Raw genomic sequence first — 14,660 nt, forward strand, 5'->3', positions numbered from 1 at the left:
GACTTTGTTGGAAGATTTTTTAATTACCATTTAATCTCATTATTCATTATTGGTATTTCAGATTTTATTTCTTCATGGTTCAATTTGGTAGGTTAGTTGTGTCCAGAAAAATATTTATTTCTTCTTTGTTTTCCACTTTGTTGGCATATAGTTTATATTGCATACATAATATATTATTCATATAATTCATATTGTTGCCATATATTTATATATAGTTATATCTCCAGTGATTGTGTTTCCATGGTGTCTTGGTCAACATTCTTACTGATATAATCTAAAATAACTCACCACACAACTTCAAAGAAGGAAGATTTATTTGCTCACAGATTTTTGGAAATTCTGGATTCAGTGCACGTGAGGCTAGCATCTGGACCACAAAGCATGGAGGCCAGAAGCAAAAAGTGAGCAGGAGGAGGAGGAGGAGGAAGAAAGATATAGAACCCCCAAGGACACCCTCCCAGGGAACCCTCCTTTGCAACCAAGTTCCACTGTCAACGTTGCTACCTTGCTTCCTGGAGGGCCAGGGAGATATTGTAATTCCAACCCATCACAAATATTATCAGTTTTAAGGTCTTCTTTTTTATTTTTTATTTTATTTATCCAGCTCTCTCTTTTTCCTTGTTTAGTCTCACTAAAGGCTTGTTGATTTTATTTTTTCAAAACACCAACTCATCACTTTATTAATCTTTTGTATTATTTTTTCATCCCTATTGATTTACTTAGATACTGTTTTGGGTTTTTTTGTTGGTCTGGGGATGGAACCCAGCAGCATGTAACCTCTGAGCTACACCCCCCTGCCCAATTTTTTGTTCTTTATTTTGAAACAAGGTCTCACTAAGTTGCAGAGGGCCTCACTAAGTAGCTGAGGCTGTCTGCAAACCACGATCCTCTGGTCTCAGCCTCCTGAACGCTGGGATTACAAGTGTGCAACACCATGCCCGGCGATACTGGTTTTAATTATTTTATTTTTTTCTACTAATTTTAGGTTTGCTTTGTTTTTGCTTTTCTAATTCCTTAAGTTTCATCGCTAGGTGGTTTGTTTGGAATCTTTCTTTTTTGTTTGTTTGTTTCATGAAGGCATTTTTAGAATACATTTTCTTCTTAGTACTATATTGCTGAATTCCATAAATTTTATTATTTTGTGTTTTTACTTTCATTTATTTGAGAAATATTTTAATGTCTCTTCTGAATTATTTACTAGGGCATTCAATAACATGTTGTTTGGTCTCTATTTGTATAATTAAAACATTTTGGTTATTTTTTTCACTCTTATTTTATTATAACCAGAAAAGATGCAGGATATGAAATGATTCAATATTTTGGATTTTTTGAGAATTATTTTGTGCTCTAATATTCAGTTTGTTATAGAGAATAGTCCATGCTCTGATGAAAAGAATTAATATTCTGCAGCTTTGGATAAAATATTCTACAAATAACTGTCAATTTAATTTGATCATTTTGTAGCTTAATTTCAATATTTATTAATTTCTTATCTGGATGATCTGTTCATTGATAAAAGTGGGAAGTTAAAATTTCACACTATTGCAAAGCGTGGTGGTACATGCTTGTAATCCCTGTGCTTGGGAGGTGGAGACGGAAGAATCGCGCGGTTCAAAGCCAGCTTCACTGGCTTAAGAGACCCTGTTTCCAAATAAAAAAGTATAAAATAGGTCTGGGAGGTAGAAGGATTCCATCCCCAGCACCACCAAAAAAAAAAAAAAAAAAAAAAAAAAAATCCCACAGTATTATTTTTTTGGAGTCTATTTCTCTCTTTTGATCAAAACTTTTATAAAATTAGGTGCTCCCATATTAGCTGCATATGTATTTACAATTGTTATATCTTCTTGGAGAATCAGTCTCTTGATTATTATAGTTATAATTTTAGTCCCTTTTTGTAATTATTGTTTTAAATTCTATTTTATCTGATTTAAGTATAGCTACTCTTACTCATTTTTAGTATCAATTTATGTGAAATTCCATCCTTTCACTTTTCAATCTGTATACCTATTTATGAGGCAAGGTTCTTTTAGAAATCATATTATTGGGTTTTTTGTTATTTTTGTTGTTCGGTTTTAATTCATTCATCTAACCTCTTTCATTAGGCAATTTATTAGATCTATATTCAGGGTTATTATTGATAAATAAATATGTACTGCATTTTTTTCTCTTCTTCATCTTTGTGTTTTGATTTTTTTTTCTTATTCATCTTTGTTTCTTATTCATCTACTATTTTTTTTTTTTTTTTGGTGGTGGTACTGGGGTTCCTGGAAACCCTTCTACCTCCAGGCTATACTCCCAGACCTATTTTTTAAAATTTGGAAACAGGGTCTCCTAAGCCAGCGTGGCTGGCTTTGAACCTGCGTGATCCTCCTGTCTCCCCCTCCCAAGCGCGGGAATTACAAGCGTGCGCCACCATGCCCGGCTCATCTACTATTCTTTAGTGGGATTTATAATTTGCAATGTTTCATGATGATATTTATTTCTCACTTCTGGATGTAGAACCCCTTTAAACATCTTTTGCAAAGCTTATCTTGTGATGCATTACCTCAGTTTTTGTTTGTCTTAAAATTGTTTTATTTTATTTCAGAAAAACAGTTTTTCTGAATAAATAGTATTATTGTTCAGCAATTTCATTTTTTTTAGAAACTGGAATATGTAATTCCATTGTCTCTTAGTTTAAAGTTTCTGCTGAGAAATCTGATATTAGTCTAATGGGTTTCCCCTTAAGTATGATATAGCACTTTCTCTGTTTTCAGAATTTGCTGTTTGTCTTATATTTTTAACAGTTGGACTGTAATTTACTGCCATGAGGGACTTTTCTGGTTATGTTTCTTTGGTATATGATGGTCCTCCTCAACCTGGATATTCATGGTGTTTCCAAGATTATGAAAGTTTTCAGCTATTATTTTATTGAATAGGTTTTCTATGCTTTTTTTTTTTCTCTTCTTTACCTCTGGTACTCCTAAAATTTGAATGTAGGTTAACTTAAGAGTGCACATAATTCTAATAGGCTGTCTTAGTTCTTTTCAATGGTTTTTGTTTGGTTTGGTTTGGTCTGACACGGGATATTTTAAAACATCTGTCTTCAAGTTTAATTATTATTTCTTCTGTACAATCAATGTTGTTTTTGAAGTTTGCAACTGCATTTTTTGTTGTCTTTTGGGAATCTTCCAACTATTTCCTTAATTCTCTTTCATAATCTCCATTTGCTGAAATTTTCACTTATATGATGAATTGTTTTTATAATTTCCTCGAATTGCCTTTCTGCATTCCTTCAAATCTTATTGGATTTCTTTATAATCAGTCTTCTGAATTCTGTATCAGGCATTTCATCAATATCTTTTGGGGAGGCCATTGTCAGAAAGTTGTGTTCTTTTGGATGTGTTTTGTTACTTTCTTTTTCCATACTTCTTGTGTCTCTACAGTGAGATTTGTATATCTGGTACATCAGTAGTCTCTACCACATTGATAATATGGCTTGTGTAGAAAGTGGCTTTCTTATAAAGATGTGTTTTAGGCTTTGATTTGGTGGACAATGCCGGCTTTGGGTACAGTTGGCACCATAGTGTAGTCTCCCTATAGCTTCTTCAGTCGGGATTGATGATTTTGAGCCAGGCCATAGAGTGCTTTGGACCCTGAAACTATTAGAAGAGGGGATTCTCTAGTTGCTCATAGGAGTATGTTATATACAACAGTAGGTGGAGCAAAGCTGTAGTGTGGCCACTGCAAAATAGGAGTAGTAATACTGGGGATGTGGAAAATCAGGACTTTTTTTCAGCAGCAATAGTTGTCAATGCTGTAATATTCATGTTCTCAGACTCAGTGGAGGTGCAAGTCAACTGTGGGCTGGTAGCATGATGTTGATTATTGCACAACTTGTCTTTGCTCTACTATGCTTCAGTAGCTGAGACTATGTGGGTTGAGGAAGGAGGACAATGTAGATCTTTCTCTGAATGCCAAGCTATGGTATAGACTTTAGGAACTTTTTATCTCTAGGATTGAAGACTTTGAAGACTTTGCATCTCTTAAGACACTAAAGTTGCTGATCTATGGCAGTAGAGCATTCTGTCACTCTCCTGTTCGTCTTTTCCCATGTAATGAAGAGTTCTCCTAGTTGGGTAACTAAGGATGCAGTTGTCAGTGTACTGGGATCATGCTATCCTGGGTCCCCATGTTTTAGAGAGTTCCCCTCTCTCTATTACAAGGGTCCAGTGCCATTCACTTTGAAGTATATATTTTTGATGTTTTCCTTGTGAGTGCTGGGCACCTCTATGCAACAAACTTGCCAGTCCCCAGGAAACTCAAGGTCAGGATTTTCAAGGGTCGTAGTTTACAACAGCACAACTAATAACACAACTATAAAACCTACATGCAAAGTTAGCATCTGTGCGACATTACATCAGAGTAATAAAAGAAAATGGAGTGTTAAATGGTGGTCTTTTTAAAAATCATTCTATTACAATTTAAAATCCCCACATTCACTAGTGTAGTAAAAATGTCACTCTTGATAAATTTATGTTTTAATCACAAGAAAAAAGCTAAGCTTCCGATAAAATTATTTTTGCTAGCTTTTAAACTATTTTTTCTCTATTTCACCATGCTAGGGAAAATTTTAGATGGCTAACCTTAATGCATAATAGACATTTTTGCATATCCAAATATCCAATCTTTGATTTTAAATGTTCATGGTATTCCCACTATTTAATTCTAGGAAAATGTGTGTGTGTGTGTGTGTGTGTGTGTGTGTGTGTGTGTGCTAAAAGAGTGAGTTTTGCCCTATAGTTCTTCTTCCCTATAAATAGGTAACTATAGAGACTGTAGAATCTTAGTAGCAAAACTATCTCCTATTTTTTAATATCATCCCATGCATCTTTACACTTTGGCTACTTGTATTTCATGATGTAACCAGATAGATAGGAATTTCCTCTCTCAATAAGAGCAACCACTTTTAAAATAAATAAAGACTTGAAACAGAGAAATACTGTTTTGTAAATTAAATAACTTATCCCATTCCCTTAAAGTCAAGAGATGAGTCACTTTTCTTATCATATTTAGTCTTAACTAATAATCAAAGTGACACAATGAAGAAACCATTTCTTTGTATAAGCATGTGCTCCTTTATAATTAGTTGTACAGGTATACAAACATGTGTCCAGTCATAATTTTTCATATGATAGCATAGTACTTTCTATTGATTGGCTAGGGCTCTCCTTTACACTTGAGGATCATGAATCTTCTTAATACTGACATCTTATGGGGTCAACTGAGATTCCAGATAATCTATAAGCATTAGATTTTAAGAATTATTTCTTGAAAATATTTATTTGCATTAGTTTATATTTTAATCATTTTTTTCTTAAATTTAGTTTCCACTTAAAATTAGTATCTTTCCCCAACTTTTTATTTTTTTAATATTTTATTGGTGCACTGTATTCATACATCATAGTGGGACACAAAAAAATCTTTTGTAGACATACATGCACACATCGCCCAGTCAGCCCCCACCCGATCCCCACCTCATTCCCTTCCCATCCCTCCTTACCATGCTTGGCTTAGTGGTTGACATCTAGTACTATAGCAATTTATCCAAATTAAAAATGATAATCTCAAATAACAGTTTCATTTGTCTGATACCAAGCTTTTGATAACTTAAAGATAACACTTCAATATTTCTTTTTGCTTTCTTTCTTACCAGAGAATATATTTTTCTTTTTTTTTAGGTGAAACTATCATATATTTATATATTTATTTTTCAGAAAAAAATCTATCCTAATATGGAATATGGACTCTAGATACCCAAAACGATCTTGAAATAGAACAAAGCTAGAAGATATATATTTTCTGATTTCAAACCATATAAAGCTACAATAATTGAAACAGTATAGTACTGTTCTAAAGGCAGATATATAAACCATTGGAGTTAAATAAAAGCCTAGAGCTAAATTCCTCCATATATTGTCAAGTTATTTTTGACAAGGTTTCCACGAACATTTGGTGGTGGAAATAATAATCTTTTAACTAAATATTGTTGAAAAATAATAATTACATGAAAAAGAATAAAATTGGACCCTTACCTAATCCCATATACAAATATTAACTCAAAATAGATAAAATACCTAAATATAAATCTTAAGACTATAAACTTTTAGAAGAAAATCTGGGTCATAAAACCTCACAACATTGAAATTGGCAGTGATTTCTTGGATATGATTTCAATGGCACAGGCAACAGAAGAGTATACAAACTCCATAAAAAAATGAAGAAAATATTGTATATCCAAAGACAATGTAAACAGAGTTAAAAGTTACTGATAGAATGGGATAAAATATTTCCGAATGCTATATCTGAAGGTATATTAATATTCCAACTAGAAATCCTAAAAATTAACAACAATCAAAGCAAACAATACAATTTAGAGATAGGTAAAAGACTAACATGAATAATGAATCTCCACAGATAACTAATCTTAGTTGTCTGTTGGATGGAAAATCTTGTTTCTCTGGTTCTGGTGTGTGTTACCTATTTCTTCTTTGTAGTTAATTTTTTTTTAAGTATATTCTCTAGCGCTGGTTTTGAAGACATAAATTCCTTCAGTTTCTGTTTGCCGTGGAAGCTTCTTATTTCCCCATCTAATTTGATAGAAAGTTTTACTGGGTAGGAAATTTTTGGCTGGAAGTTGTTTTCTTTCAGAGTTTGGAATATGTTGCTCCAAGCCCTTCTGGCTCTCATGACTTGGTTTGGGAAGTCTGGAGTGATTCTAATTGGTTTGCCTCTGAATGTCACTTGGCCCTTTGTTTTTGTTGCCTTTAAGATTCTCTGCTTGGCTTCCACATTGGTCATTTTGACAATTATGTGGCGTGGGGATCCTCTTCTCCGATCCTGTCTAAAGGGAGTTCTATAAGTTTCCTGAACCTGTGTATCGACCTCTTGCTCTATGTTTGGAAAATTTTCTGCTATTACTTCCTTGAAGAGATTGTTGATCCCTTTGGTTTCACCTTCTTTTCTCTCCTCTATTCCAATTATTCTTAGGTTAGCTCTCTTAAAATGGGCCCATATTTCTTCAATGTCAGATTCCTGCTGTCAGATATTTTTTTCTATATTAGAAACCATGCGTTCATTTTTGGACTGATCATCTTCTAAGAGCGAGACTCTATTCTCCATGTGGTCTAATCGGTTGCTTGTACTTTGAATTGAGGCCTTTACTTCATTAATTGCATCCTTTATCTTTTTTTGGCTCTCTCTGAGTTCTTTTTGAAGCACCTCTATTATTTCTACAGTTATTTTCCTGATTTGATCTTCTAGAAATCTCTGAATTTCTGTTTTATCGGGTTCTGATGTTGTGAGGTTGTGGGCATTCATTGCTCCATTGTTATTCCTCTTTCCCATGATTTCAGAAGTTTGTGCCTTCTCTGGGTTCTTCCCTTGGGTCACTATGACTTCACTTAAGGTGCTCTGGATCTCGAGTCAGTAGTATCTCTGACCCCACTACTCCTTTACTGGTTTGTATCACAGAGTCTCAGACCCAGGGAGTCGATAGAGGCTGCTTTAGACTATGGGGGGTGCCAGGTTGAGCGTTCTCCTATGGTGTGATATCTCTGCCACCGCCCCTCCCCCACTGGGTCAAGTCCCTGGGAGTACCGTACTGGGATTTCTCCTCTGTGGCCCGTAATTTGACTCACTGTTGTTGAGTATGCGGATGGAGCTGTAGTGGACTCAGTGAATTCGCTGCTGCTGCCGCCAGTGGCAATATGGTGCTGCTGCCACGCCCTCGGCCGTGAGGCTGGCATATTTCTTCTCTGGTTTTGAGCTCCGCTCTGAGTCCCTCGGCTCTCTGTCCACCGCTTCTCTCTGCAGCCTGGTGGGCTCTTGAGTGCGTTGGTCTGTAGCTGTAGCCATCTGGTGAACTCGTCGCTGCCACCTGCATTAAGGTGCTGCTGCTGCGTCCCCAGGCGTGAGGCCAGTGTATCTCCTCTGTGGCTCTGAGCTCCATTCTGAGTCCCCCTCCTCTCTGGAGCCTGGTGATTTTTTTGTTTCTCTGGTGATGGTGTTTTCTGGCTATGAAAGGCGCTGATTTTGTGGTAATGGAGATTGGTTGTTAGCGGGGCTCTTAAGCCCCGCTTTTCTCGGTCGCCATCTTCCTGGAAGTCCAACTTTTTCTTAATACAACATACTGGGTAAAGTATATTTATTAGTGTATGTTAATTTTTTTAACATTATGAAGATATTTATTTGAAAGTAATCATGTGTTAGTATACCCAAAGTGATATTAAATACTAATCTTATTACTGTATAATAATTATTTTATACATTTGTGTGGTTAATTTTTTTATTTTATTGGTGCATTGTAATCATACATCTTGATGTAAATAGATTTTGACCATTCTAAGTATGATGAATTTTTTGCATTTTTATGATTTGTTGAATTCTTTGAGATAATGACTCAAGTTTTTGTTTTGAGTTTACTAATTATTCACTACATTACCTAATTGGTTTATCATCCCAAATTTTATTGTATATTTACAGAGTGATAAAGCTATTTATAGACAACTTAGGTGCAAGCAGTAAGTACAAAGTAATTATCAATTCAGTTGGTGATTTCATTTTTTCCCAAATTGCTTATGTATCAAGAATATGCATGATAATCGTTTCTTACTGCATTTTAATAGTTCATTAAAAAAATCCACTTAGCACTGTGTGTCCTGGGTACATTTTATTTCTTTCTTCATTGGTTACTGTGTTCTGTGCCACCTATTATTACATGATTACGCCACCAGCAATTTTTCTTCATGATAGCTTTAAACAAGTAGTGATTTTTAAAGTTTAGATTTAAGAAAACACTAATGTTCTTCCTTGGAAGTGTTTCATAATAATTGGCAGGCATATATTGTATATGTAATTTATTTTTAAGTAATGCATTTTGAAAATAAGCATGAATAAATTGATTTCTCACCAGCCTGCCATGCTTTCTATACAGTAGATATTTCAACTTTAATGAAGTCTTTTGAATTGTCCAAACATTAAATTATGCTTCCTTTTGTATTATTGCCATCCTATTCGATGGCTCATGTGATGACAAATAAACACTTTCTTGTAGAAGCAGGTATAATTTTTGTGTGAGATTATAGAACTAATAAATTAAGAAGAGTCTTTAAACTTTGCATAGCACTTCAAGAGTATTTCAGCCACTTTACACTGAAGAGTATTTCACACTGAAAAGTAGGCAAATTTCTCTCTCTCCTTTTTTGTACCTCTGTGCATCACACAGACTGGACATGCCTGGTCCTCTCTAGCTGCCCTTGACAAGAACATGGATGGTGGCACCCATATCCTAACAATTCATTACCTTTCATGAAAAAATATATATAATGTGACATATATAAATACATTTGGTATGCATGTTTATATTTACATACAAAACCACATTTGTAACACAACTTTTACTAATACTTTTTTGCATTTTAAAATGTAAAAAAATAATTCTGTAAGATTGAATTCAAAGCAGAAACAGTTTTGTTGGTATTAATATTTCATTTTCCATGAGGGGGAGGAAGAACTCCTCATGCTAGAGAATTAAAGTGCAGAGAGGATTCCCATTAGTAAAGAATTTAATCTTCTTTCCAAAGGAGCAGCAGCAGTGATGGGTGCACACAGAGGCAGAAAAACAACAGGCCAAAGCACTGGGGTGTTCTGCAGGCTTCCTAGAAACACCTTATCTTATTTCTCTAAAAGAATCAAAAGATTATATTTAAATTTCTTGGTTTAAACATTTGCTGTTCAAAATAAAATTTTACATTTAAAAAACAAACCATAATTACCACTGGAAATGGTGGCTCATGCCTGTATTCTCAACAACTGGGGAGATTGAAGCAGGAGAATCCCAAGTGTGAGGCCACCCTAGACAATTTAGTGGGACCCCATCTTTAAAAATAAGTAAAAAGGTAAATTAAAAATTTGCTGGTGGCATAAACACAAATGTGTTTTATAAGTATATTTAAAATATAATTCAGTAATAGAGTGCTACTGGTTTCAAACCTCAGTGTTGTGCACACACACATGCACACACACACATGCCACAAAATAAGCAATAATTACAATTTTTGACCACCTATTATTTAAAGTCCTTGTCTCCACTGTAAAATGGAAATTTTGACATCTCCATTTCATAGATGAGGACACACTTCAAAGTGGAGATTTTTGTGATTTGCACATTAAATGCATTAAATCACTGACACATCAGAAACCTAAACCAGGTTAACTGGTTTTGGGGCACATGCTTGATCCTCTTTATCCAAATACCCGCTTACTAACTATTCAGTTTAATGTGGGGGCTGAAACTCACCCATGGTGATTTTTTAAATCGCTTGTTTGGTCATTAAGAGTCTCTTAAACCATTAATTTATTCACTGAACACAAAATGATGGGTTACCTGCTAAATATTGGGCACTGTGCCTGACCTGTTTTCCTGAAAAATATCTTCTGTATTCAGTTCCCACATAAGCGACTAAGCTTAACATTTGAAGACTGCAAATTTCTGTTCTCTTAATATATTCTGAAATATAGCAATAAAAGATAATGGATATGAACGGAGGACTCTCTGAATATTTATCACAAAGTCTGGAAAGAGTACATTTTACATTCCTAAGTTGTCCAATTGATATGTCATAAATCACAACTACATCAAATATTCCAGCCATAAAATGGGATATATTTGTGTCTTTAAGAAGGGATCTTGTTTCTTCTAATATAATGAACTGACAATTTTATTACGAGTTTTGTTATATAAGTGAACCTTCCTTTCTTTATTTCTGATAATAAAGTGCTTTTAGAAATAAATTACTTCAATTTGTGTGTAGTGGATGAGGACATTAAGCCCAGTACTGTGAACTGTTAATTATGACTGCAAGTCACTTATTTTTACCCAGGAATTATCTCATAAATTTTGGATTGGGTACTGGCCACTAAGTTGGGCTATATTTCTTACTGTGAGCCCATGATATGTTGATGTTTTATACTAAATTATATCATCAAAAGTGATGATTTTAACCATCTACTCTAGCAACAATTTTACAGTGTTTAATTTCAACCGATTCCCTGCTTAACCTCCCCTCCAGCACCCTGGGATTGAATTAGACCATGAATCGTATTTCAGCGAAGAAAAGAGAGGAAGGAAAGAGAAATGGCTGTAGGTATTTTTTGTGCAGCCAGAGATTTAAAAACTACCAGTTCATGCGAAGGTTCCTGCAAACTATTGCAAGACTAGAGTAATGACCTATGGTAACCTTCCCTGATGACTAAAAAACAAAACCTGCTGCACTAATATGTCAGGGAGGTGGAATAATCAAGTCTGCAATAATCAAGTCTGAGGATAGACAAGGTTGGCTATGATATAAGCTCAGGAAGCCAGAATCAAGACTCCCACCCACCACCGCTACCACCACTACTGCTCAGACTGTGGAAACAGAGTCTTTTACTAGAGCTAAAATGCCGTTAAAGCCAGCTGTGGTGATGCTTGCCTGTAATCCTACTACTCGGAAAGCTGAGGGAGAAGGATCGCAGGTTGGAGGACAGCCTCAACAACAAAGCAAGAGACTCTCAGAAACCTAGTGAGACCCTGTCTCAAAACAAAAATATAAAAAGGGCTGGAGGTAGAATGCCCCTGGATTCATTCCTCAGCGCACAAAATAAGTAAATAAGTAAAATAAAGAAATGAAATGGCAGCAGTGTCTAAGACACTAGAGATTCGACTCTGGTGTGCCAGAGTTCATAATCATCATTGGACTCTCTCAGCTTCCACAAAGCAGACACTAGCATCTTCATTATTTGCCAATAGGAACTGGCAAATACAGAAAGTTGGCTTCAGCCTTTTGCTACTTCAAATTGAAGGAACCAAATCTGCATTGCGAATCATGGTTGCAAGAAAGACTGGGAAAATAGTTTTTAACTTTCCACCTTCTATAGGATTGAGAGGTACACCTAAGGAGAATGGAATACTAGTTTATCACATCTAGAAGAGATCCCAATAGGTCACTAATGAAAAAATTTTATTTTCTATTTTTTGGGGGGTGTGGTAATGAGGATTCAGGAGAGTCTTAGCATCAGTTCTTCTTTTGAGAGCTTTTATACCCACCACGTCTAACTGAACTTCCTCGTTATTTCCTTCTTCTCCACTGACTTTATGATTGTGTATGACAACCGTGTCCTATTACTCATCCCATGTCCCAGGGTCTAGACAATGCCTCAGACATAGCAAGTGCTCAGTGATTATTTAAACAGCATTAGCAAAGTGAAATGTTCACATCTGAAAGTATAAATAGAAATTTTTACAGTGTCACTAAAAAACTACACAATGTCTATGTACATATATTTCATTTTAAGCGGTATTAATATTTATATTGACGTGGTTTATCACAATTCATCAGATAGCTCTATGCCTTTTTAGGGGCAGTGACATACATTAAGGGAAAGTTAGTGAGCCTTTCACAATAGAAAGTGATCAATCATTCCCTTATATAGTCGCTCATTTAAGATCATGGTGACAGTTTTGGTGTACCTAGTTGTATAGACTGATGGATTATATTTTTCGATTTTAAGACACAAATGCTCAAAAATGATCATGGAGTTAAAAAGAAAGTCTGCAATAGAATATAGACTAAAGATACTATAGAAATAGAAGTAAAACAGGGAAAGTAAAGCAGGGAAAGAGAAGAGCTTACACGTTTACTATTTAAAGCTATTCATTGGTTATGTTAAGAGGCAGAAGCAGTAACAATCTAATAAGCTCTAAAAGGAGACCAGGCAAACATTTAGGGCTAGCAAAAGTATTATTTGAAGTATGGATTTGCTTTCTTTATGATGTATTAAGATTGGTTGAAAATTTGATATGTCCTCACACTTTTTGTATTTGAGCCCTATATGATTGTATTCAGTTCTTTAAACCTCCTTCATTGAAAATATAACATATAACCTTTCCATATAAAAATGTATTTGCCAAAAAGTACAAAATATTGATAAAGGAGAAGAAATTTGAAATAACTTGTAAACTCTCCATGTAGTGATAATTTCCATTAAATACTACTGTCCTCACATATACTTAAATATATTTTATAAATGTTAGGTGACATCAAATTGATCATTTATGTTCCTGCAAACCTATAAGATTTATGAAAATTCAAGAAAAACACAATTATAAATAAAAAGGTTCATTTTAATTAGCAAACACCTATAAAGTTAGATTAGCTTCATTAAATGTTTGTCATAAGCAGGCATTAGGCTAAAATATCCACAAGCATTTTATCACTTATTCTTATAATTAACTCACAGAGTCTCTGTTCTTGTTTCCTCATTTAAGAATCTGAGACTTAGCATATGAAGAAACTTGCTGAGATCACTGGGCAGGTGAAAAATGAATCTTCCTCCATAAGTGCAACCTTCCACTCTTCTCATCATCTTCAGTATTAAAAATTCTAGAATTATCTAGAACAACCTGAACAAATGCAACTCACAATGGCAACTTCTTAAATAAGTCTAATCATCGGAGGCTCAGGTTCTGGGTCTTCTCATAAAATTCTTGAGATGCTGAAGCTAGTTTTAGCCTTCTGTTTCTGAATTCTCTCATTTGGAATTCTGTAGATGTTTCTTATAATGTTATTGTGATAAAGAAAGGAGACAGCATATAGCAAGGTGCCCAGGGATGGTAACAACAACCACAAAATTCACCATTGTGTGCTTGTGATACAGACAATAGTCTTTGGTGACTTAGGATAATTTTTAAAAATATTTCAAACAGGCTTATGGAGTGTGTTTTGGTTGCTTCATTATATTGATGTAGAAACGAAGACATGAACATTGTGCTTAATCAAATGCTAAGAGACAAAAATCAAACAATAGTAAAGCAAAATCAAGGTTTAACGTGGCCCAGCTGGCTCCAAGCTCTAGGCTTGTGTGAAGCTGACTTGTTGTTTAAACCTGAAATAATTTATTTCTACCAAAAGAATGTTGAAACTTATTTTGTGTGTGGAGATGGTATGATGGCAAATCCTAAAGCCACTGGCCCAGCAGAGCTTTGCTTGTGTATGTAAATAATGTTTTCCTCATATACACACATTTAGAAGTCCAAGTTAATTTTTAAGTGGTACATTTTAAAATGTTTAAGGGTTACACTTTAAGTTTTAAAAAAGCTGTAAGTACAGACTTTTTCCTACTGCAGAAAAGAAAACTAGAGCCCTGCTTGGTACAACAGTTTTGCAGTGTTGTGATTCTCAGGAGTGTGGTGATATGCCACACATACGTGGGTTTTGAAACCTTTTCTAGAGGGAAACATTACCTCATTGTAAGTATTTGAAGAGACTGTTTATAAAACAAACACAGGTACTGTGGACTGGCGTGCAAAATGAATATATGTTTTACATAACACAAGACTTAAAAGAATTTTCAGGCTTCTGGTGATCCAGTTGGAGTTATGATTGGCTAGGGAGGGGGGCACATTATTTGCCTTTGTGGTTAAGGGGCTGCATTCATCAGATTTCTGAAGGTTTCACTAAATCACAAACAAGCTAAAAAAAAACTCACTACTTTACAATAACTATTTATTAATCACATAAATAAATTGTTCACCAAAATCAGCAGCTGCGGGTCTGCCGCTGTCTTTGCCTCTGCCTGAG

Source organism: Muscardinus avellanarius, assembly GCF_963383645.1.
Source record: "Muscardinus avellanarius genome assembly, chromosome: 7".
NCBI lineage: Eukaryota > Metazoa > Chordata > Mammalia > Rodentia > Gliridae > Muscardinus > Muscardinus avellanarius.